General features: G+C 42.3%; 1 protein-coding gene across 3 annotated transcripts in view; it reads left to right on the top strand.

Annotated features, from left to right (window-relative positions):
- Positions 1–1920: 1920 nt before the first annotated feature.
- The window catches only part of CCSER2 (coiled-coil serine rich protein 2), a 120659-nt gene continuing 114556 nt past the window's right edge, over positions 1921–8023 (top strand). For all 3 annotated transcript variants that reach the window (XM_072971186.1, XM_072971187.1, XM_072971188.1), the window contains exon 1: positions 1921–2134. The gene's annotated coding sequence lies outside the window, so the exon portion shown is untranslated. The remainder of the gene's footprint in view (positions 2135–8023) is intronic.

The raw sequence follows: 8023 nt of genomic DNA, 5'->3' as shown, positions 1-8023 counted from the left end.
CTGGGCATTATTTCCTGGGGAACTTATTAGAAGTACAGATTCTTGGGTACCACCCTAGGCCTCCTGACTCAGAAACTCTAGGGGTGATGCCCAGCAATCTGTGCTTTGCTAAGCTCTGCAGGTGATACCGTTACATGCTTAAATTTGTGAATAACTGCTCATCTTGATCTGCCTTTTTACCCTTAACCTCACTGATGAGAAGACTTCTAAGGATATATATATATAATATATATATAAATATATAAACATACAATTTTAGTTATATTTAATATATATATTTATATTTAATATTAAAAGCTTTTTTTATACAGCTTGACAAGCTTGATAGAATTAATGTGACATGATAATGACCAGAGAAATGAGGAAATTGGGACAAAGACTAAATAGCAATAAGAAAAATTAGAGGAAGCTGGGAACTATTCACACAAAGTAAGCACCTAGTAACCTTTGTAGAGGAGGAGAGGAATGGTGACAGTACTCAAAAGCTGCCAAAGAAAAGAGAAAACATGACCACCTTAAGTCTTCAGGGAATCACAAGATAGCAGCCTAGCAGTTTGGAGAAGCATAGCTCTCTCTGGTTTTGGGACCCGAGAGATGTTCCTTGCCCAGATCCTCATATGCCGGCTGTCAAACATGTAGCATCTTCCCCAATTCCCCTATACAAACTGTAAGGAGACATTTCTTGTACCACCTCGTAATTTAGCTGATGGCATAAACTCCAAAGTACAGTTAGTAACTGCATTTCTTAAGGGATGTTCTTGAGAGATATGTTCAAGTGTTCAGTCTGGTATTTGCCTTTCTAATGACCTGACTTAATCCAAAGATAAATTGTAGTGTCTGGATCTAGTCTTTCTCAATACTTTAAATATAAACTTTATTATCCAAGAAATTCAGTCTTTAATTTTAGGAGTTGATATAAAGAACGACTCTTTATTTTCCAAATATAAAGTATATTATTAAGAGAAATGTGGTTCTACAAATCAGGCATGTCCCCTCTTGTCAGTCTGGTAATTTCCACTCTTTTTCCCCTCGGATTATCAATGATCTGGAGACATGGAGGAAATGGATATCTTTCAAGAAATTCTCCTTTAGTATAGTTTACTGCAGTGGAGCTGTTGATAAGTGCGGCCCACAAGGATTTCAGATAACAGCTAGTCTATTGCCACATTAAGAGCTGCTCCAGCCAGACCCAAGAGGCCTCCAAGGTAAGGGCATTCAACAGGCCCAGCCTTCGGGGAAAAGTAGGCCTGTGGGTGATGGAAGCCCCAAAGAGAAGGAGGACCTGGTTCCCGGCCAAAGAAATCCAGATTGATGGTGTCACATAGTTGTTCTCATTCTCAGAACTCGAGGGGTGCCCCTTCCTTCCCCTCAGTCTCAGCAAGATCCCGTGTTTTGGTGTGGTAAGCAGGGTAAGTGGTTTAGGCATGCCCCAGAACAAGCACGGGAGGGCAGGGAACAGGGATAGACTGCAAACACAGAATGTTGGAGGTGTCCACTTTACCGAAAGGTGGGAGGGGAGCTCATGTCACTCCCAAATCTCAGACTACAACTAACTTTTCGGGGTCGGGTTGGGAGGCGATGACAGGTTTGGCCGTGGTCAAGCGACAAATGTTGGTTCAGGAGGCCGACGAAAGGTGGGTAAGCCACCAAGGATGGCGTCACAGGTTGGGCTGAGCAAAAAGCCTGAGTCAGGGGGCAGAGAGGCAAGGTCAGCGGGGGGGGGCGTGTCCCGAAGTGGGGGCGGAGCCTGGGAAAGGCTGGCGAGAGAGCGGGGGCGGCGCCAGAGGTGGGCTGAGGCCGGAATCAGGCGGCGGGGGCGGGCCCGAAGGCGGGGCCTAGCTCTGAGAGGCTCGCGCCTGCGCATGGGCGCCCCGGGGGGCGGGGCTGCGCGCGCGCAGTGCGCCGGCCCTGGAGGGCGGAGTCCCAGTCGCCGGCCGAGGGAGGGGGCGCGGTGGCTCTGGAGTCCGGCGCTCCCTCAGGCCGTGGACCCGATGCTCGCTGCTGCGGATCGGGCGGCGGGGCCGGCGGGGATGTGATGGACGGCCCCTCGCCTCACCTGCCGTCCTTGGGCCTGTAGGTCTCTGGGCGACCCGCAGCCGGGCCGCGGCCAAGGAGACAGCGCGACCTCCGCACGGTGAGAGCTGGGGTCCGGGCGGGAGCCGGGGCCGGAGTCCGGGCGGGGCGAGCGCCAGCTGCAGCCCCAGGCGGGGGGCGCGGTCCGGGGCCCAGGCCCAGGTTCCTGGGATAAGGCCGTGACGCCCTCCGGCCTCCTGCCCCCCGGGGCGGCTCTCTCGGGACCCCGGGAGCCGCCTGAGGCAGGGCCACCGTGGAGCCTGGAGGCTGGACGCCCCCCGCCCCAGGGGCTGTGACAGGCGCAAGGGAGCCTTGGGCCGCTGGGGCTGCGGCCCTTCTCTAGGGAGAAATCAGGGCGAGGCAGAGATACCCCGTGATTTCAGAGCCAGGATGCTTGTGAGGGTTGGTAAGGGAAAGTACCTGGGTGCCCCGAATGACTGTTTTTTTTTTTTTAATTTTAAATTACTGGGCCCAAACAAAGACACACCCTAAGACACATCCTGAGAGAAAACTTTGGTGGACCACACCGTTGCTGTAGGTTCAAATGCTTCTCTCTCCTTTTTAGACGTCTGCTGTTTTTATGCATATATATATATTTATTATTATTATTATTATTTTAATGCATCTACTTTTTTTGTCGGGTAAAAAGAATGACTTTTTTGAGAGAGCATTTGACAGCTAAGCTTGAGGTTGGATTTCAATAATTGCAAATTCATCTTCGTAGGCTACCCAGCCAATTAGGCTTGCTGTGCCTAGTCTAGGCCTGAACAGTGTGGAAATTACTGGTGCAGGGACTCTCGGTAATCCCGGATCGCAGTGTGAACGTTTCACTCCCTTGGTGGGGTAAATGGAGCTTAGGTTTTTCAAAATAGCCCTTTGAAAGGCATTCCTTTTCTCCTTTTTTTCTTGAGCATTAAAATATTAATGGAACCTAGTAATTTTGCCCGATTTTTATTTTCTTTTTAAAGCATCGTCTGTTAGTTTAAAGAGAATTTGGTGGTGGTACCTCTTCTTTAACCAGAAGGAATTTGAGATACTCGCCTTCTAATGATAGTCACAAAACCCATGTCTTATCTGTAATCGATGCATTATAAGGATTTAAACATTCCTGAATGTTTTGCTTGAAATCAGTCTTCTCAGGTGTTGGTACTGTTTACCTCTCTTCGTTTATTACTTAGCATTTTCTTATTTGTTTGTTTTTCTTAGTGTTCTCAACAACACTCATGTCAAATAATTTTTAGGTAAACACACACTTTCTTGACCCCTTTAGCTGTAATTCATACTGTTTTAACTTAAGCGTAGTATTATTATGCCATAGTAAGAAACTGCTACACGCCATCCTGAACAGCAAGAACTCTTCATTGTAAAAAAACACAGCAAAAAATTTATTCTGCCTCTCCACATCCAGACCTGCATTTTGTTTGCTGTCTTGACTGAACTTCTTTGGTGGAAGAAGGGGACTTTGATTCCGTGTTTAAAAGTCCATCAGTGACTCTTCATAATCTGTATTTGATAGAAGTCGAAGTCCTTCACAATTTCTGGTCCTTATCTGTCTGTCTGTCTGTCTGTTTTCTTTCTTTTTTTAACAGAGGTACTGGGGATTGAACCCAGGACCTCGTGCATGCTAACCACACACTCTACCACTGAGCTATAGCCTTCCCTCGTCCGTTTCTAATTTTATCTTCTGCCATTTTTTTGCCTGTCTTCTCCATACAAAGACTACTTAGATTTCTCTGAAGATGACATCTTCCTTTGTGGTTTTACACTATTGCCTCTTTAGAGAATTCTTCTCTATCTAGTAAACAACTTGCCCTTCAGAACCTGACCAAAATATCACCTCTGATTCTTTTCCAGGCATCTTAACCTCCTTGTCTCCACTGATCCATTAGTACCTTGTACATTCTGCAGTTAGCATTTGTCAATTGGTAGTTAATGATTTGTTAATACGTCTGTCTCCACCAGACTTTTGGGCTTCTTAAGGGAAGGGACCTTTGCAACTCTAACACATAGTATTGTACAGCACAGGTGCTCACAAACTGTTTATTGACTACATTTTTGAGGAATGCTCCTAATCTTGAATAGAGCTTTAAGATAGGTAGAGTACTACCTCTTCCCATGTTAGAAAACTTAGAAGAGAAAATTGCACAAGGTACTTCAAAATTTCCAAGAATGAAGTGAAAATTGTTGCTGATTAGGGATGAAACCCCACTTACAGCAGGAAAAAACAATGTTTTATGACACCAGATTAAAAAGGGTATGACCAGTAAGGATTGCTGCTGCTTTAGTCTTAGGATTTTTTTGAGACAAAGAAATTTGCCCAGAGTTGTGTAGGTAGAAAGGGACAGAGCTAGGATACAGTCCGGGTCTTTTGCTATCTGTGCCCTTGCCCCCAGTTTCCTGAGTCTTGTTTTACAGTCTGAATGGGGGATTTTTGAGAGAGTTGGACCTACCATTGGTTAAAGTGGTCTACTAATAGAATACTGAACTTGAAAGAATTAACAGATTATTTGGTGCAACTTCAAAAATTTTACCCATCAAATGACTAAAGCCTTAAAGGGCGAGTAACTTGCTTGAGGTTGCTTTGAGTCACCTGGTTCCCACATCTCCTATGTCATGCTTGTGTATTTTTCATTATTCCGTGGTGCTTTGGGGGAAAATGAAGAGGTTGCCAATTTTCAGAGGAAGAGGATCAGCTTCCACTTCAAACCTCCTTGACTGCTTTGCTGCCTGCCACTCCAGGATCATAGAGCCCTGGAGTGGCTAAGAAACATGATGATTCATTTGGGGATACAGGAGAAACCCAAGCTTCACTATCCCACTTGTCGGGAGAGCTTTTGACAGTGCTTGGGGCACGCTGTCCAGATGTCCCATAATAAGTGGCTTCTGCTCACCATATGGAGACCCCACATACAGTTACATTTTGATGGTAAAATGAGAGTTTTTTTTAATAAAATAAGGTTACAGCTAGCTAATAGCATGGCTGAAATTACATGTATGGCTAGTCTGTATGTGAGAAGAACCTATCTGATTTCTCCTATGTGATAGATTTTTGGGGAAAGAAAAATTGTGGTTTTATGCCTCTGAAAAGTTAGTTTTGAAATGTGTACTTACTGTGGTAGGCCTGGTCAATTCCAGCAGTCAACTTAGTAGTCAAAGAAATAAGAAAAAAAAATCAAAATAAAATTTTTTCTTATTTATTTCTTGTCATAGATACCTGATTTTGTCCTGCAATCAAAGCATAAATAAAATGTTTAATATTTGCTTTCATATTTAATGTTTTCTTATTGCTATAGTTTTTATACATTTAAATTATTATACAGTGTTACAGTGAGTTGATTTACTTATTTTTAGTAATTGGATATCCAAACTGCTTCCCATTTTTAGGGGATGCAGTTAACATGTAGATGTCCTTGGTTTTGCTCCCGTCATTTAGGCTAAAGTCCCAGAAGGGGGATTAGAAGGTCAAAACTTACGAAAATTTTTGTCACTTCTGAAAAATATTGTCAGATTATTTCTGAAAGGTAGTATTGATTTACATTTGCTTCCAGCACTTTGGTTGACCAGTTTTATTTTTAACTTTTACAGGCTTTTCCTATTAAGTGTCCCCTCCACCCCCAAATGGATATAAGGGTACCTGCTATCTAAGATCGCTATTCACAATAGAAAAGGAAATGCAGTATTTTTCTAATTTTATTTTCTCCTTTGTATAACTTGTTTGTCCTTTGCCCATAAATATACTGAAATCTTACCAATTTTTGTTAGCACCTAACACCAGAAATATATTTATCTCTTGAAATATGTTTGTGATCTGTTTTATTTTTATTTTTATTGTTGTAGACTTTACAGTTTACAATTTTTTTAAATCACTGACTTAAAATTTTTTTCTGATTTCATTTTTTGATTGTGAGGTCCAAGAACAAACATTACTCCACCATCTGATGCATATTTTTATTTTCTTAAGCTTCTAGAGCTCATTTTGTTATATGTCTGAATCTTTAACAAATAACATATAGTTGAGATTGGGTTTAATTTATGTGGATTTTATACTATAGAGACACATTCTTATGAATGTCTAAGTGAGTTTCAGTTGTTAAACTGCTGCCTCTTTTCTTCCTGAACTTGAATAGAAAACAAAACAAAATGAAACTAACCTGGTAATTTTTTTTTTTTTTATAAACGGGCACTTGTCTTTTAAATAAATTATAGTAAATTTAGACAAACGAAAAAGTTTCATGAAAGCAATATGTTGGCTAATTGAAGTTTTTGTTGGTTCAGGATTAACTAGACTATCATTTCTGATTTAACTTACTGTTAACTATTCTAAAATATGTGAAAACAAACCCTTCGTTATCTGCTTCCTTTGGGGAGTGAGACATTCTAGATAGATGAGACAGTCCCCGGGGGTAATAGTGAATATTGATTGAATGTTGGGTGTTTTGCTGGTATTTGGATGGAATTTCTAACTTAATCCTCATAACAACCCTAGGAGTAGGTTCTTTGCATGTCCTCATTTTGCAAATAAGAGAAACCTTAGAGAGGTAAAGCGACCCGCCAAAAGTAACACAGCTAGTAGCACTGGAGCTAGAACTCAGTCTGCCTGCTTTTAAAGGGCTCTATTTGAAAAGAATATTACATTATCTTATTTTCCCTGCCAAGGATTTGAACTTTATCTCTTAGGTACTAGAAAAATGTTAGATGTTTCAAAGCAGAGGAATGATAGAGTATCTTATATCTTTTAGGCAGATGGCTGATGTGGCAATGTGGAAATATATTGCATTGTGTTTCTGATGAGAAGTGGTTGAAATAAGTCTAATGAGAAACGAAGCCTGAACTGCAAAGTGAAAGTGGAGATCAGAGGGTATTATGAAAAGATACAGGGCTTAGAAACTGGTAGGAGAGTGGGAAGCTGGACTGTTGACTTGGAAGTTATAGAATGGAGTAATGACAGGTGAATATGCGCTCACAGCACTTCATAGCACTGACTGTGATTTATTGTACCTAATTCAGTGACACATCTACCTCCCCCACTGGATTATGTGCTTGCCAAGGGCAGGGGCTTAGAAGAAGGCATGAGCTAATACGGGAAGATGGCAAGAGACTGAACTGGGGGTGGGAAACACCAAATCACCAAAATCAGAGTGGCTGGAGGAGGAGCAGCTCTAGAGACTGACAGCTGGCAAGGAGAAGGGTGATCCATCAGTGCAGGATTTGAGGAGTGTTAAGGACAGGGAAGCATTAGCACAAAAGTAAACAGAGAATGCCACTTCAGGCTACAGTTTTGGTTGGTGTACCCCAGTGTGATTTGCTGATGGCCAGTGGCTGTATAGAGTTAAATAGCCTTTCATTTTTACTGACACCCCTCCCTCCCCACACCAGTACCTTTCTCAAAGTATCCTGTGGCCTCTTTTAGCTTCCAACACCTGCTTGCTACAGGTGCTGATGCTGGGGTGTGACTCAGCCCATTGAGAGCAACCAATCAGAATGCTTCTTTCTTTTTTAAGTGAATTGACCAATCAAGAGCATGATAGGTGTAATCTCTTGAGTTTTCAGCTCTTCTCTGCTGAGTTCATTGCTCTTGAATACTCCTGTGCTGTGGGAGTTACTTCTCTGACTTTCAAGACTTCTAATTGGTTATTTTGAGATTTGGACTCATTGGGAAGCCAGAGGATTCTTAAAGGCTGCTTCCCTGAAAGCTGAAGTTTTTCACCTTTTCCAGGTTGATCAGTAAGTTAGTTTGAAAATACTTGGATCATGTTTAAGGATTGTTGATCTTAAAATTACCCCAGGACCATCATTCCAAATAATTTAGAATGTCTGTTCTCTTTGTATAATTCCATAGTTATCTAAGGTGTGGAGACTTGTTTTAAATTGCCTTGGTCAGTTCCTGACTCACTTCATTATCTCTGTTTTTCAAAGTGTCACTTAGGAAGCTTGTGCTTGATTTCTTCTG

This window comes from Vicugna pacos, chromosome 11, assembly GCF_048564905.1.
Source record: "Vicugna pacos chromosome 11, VicPac4, whole genome shotgun sequence".
NCBI classification, from domain to species: Eukaryota; Metazoa; Chordata; class Mammalia; order Artiodactyla; family Camelidae; genus Vicugna; species Vicugna pacos.
The sequence above is the reverse complement of the archived record's forward strand: the minus strand, read 5'-3'. Positions and strand labels throughout refer to the sequence as shown.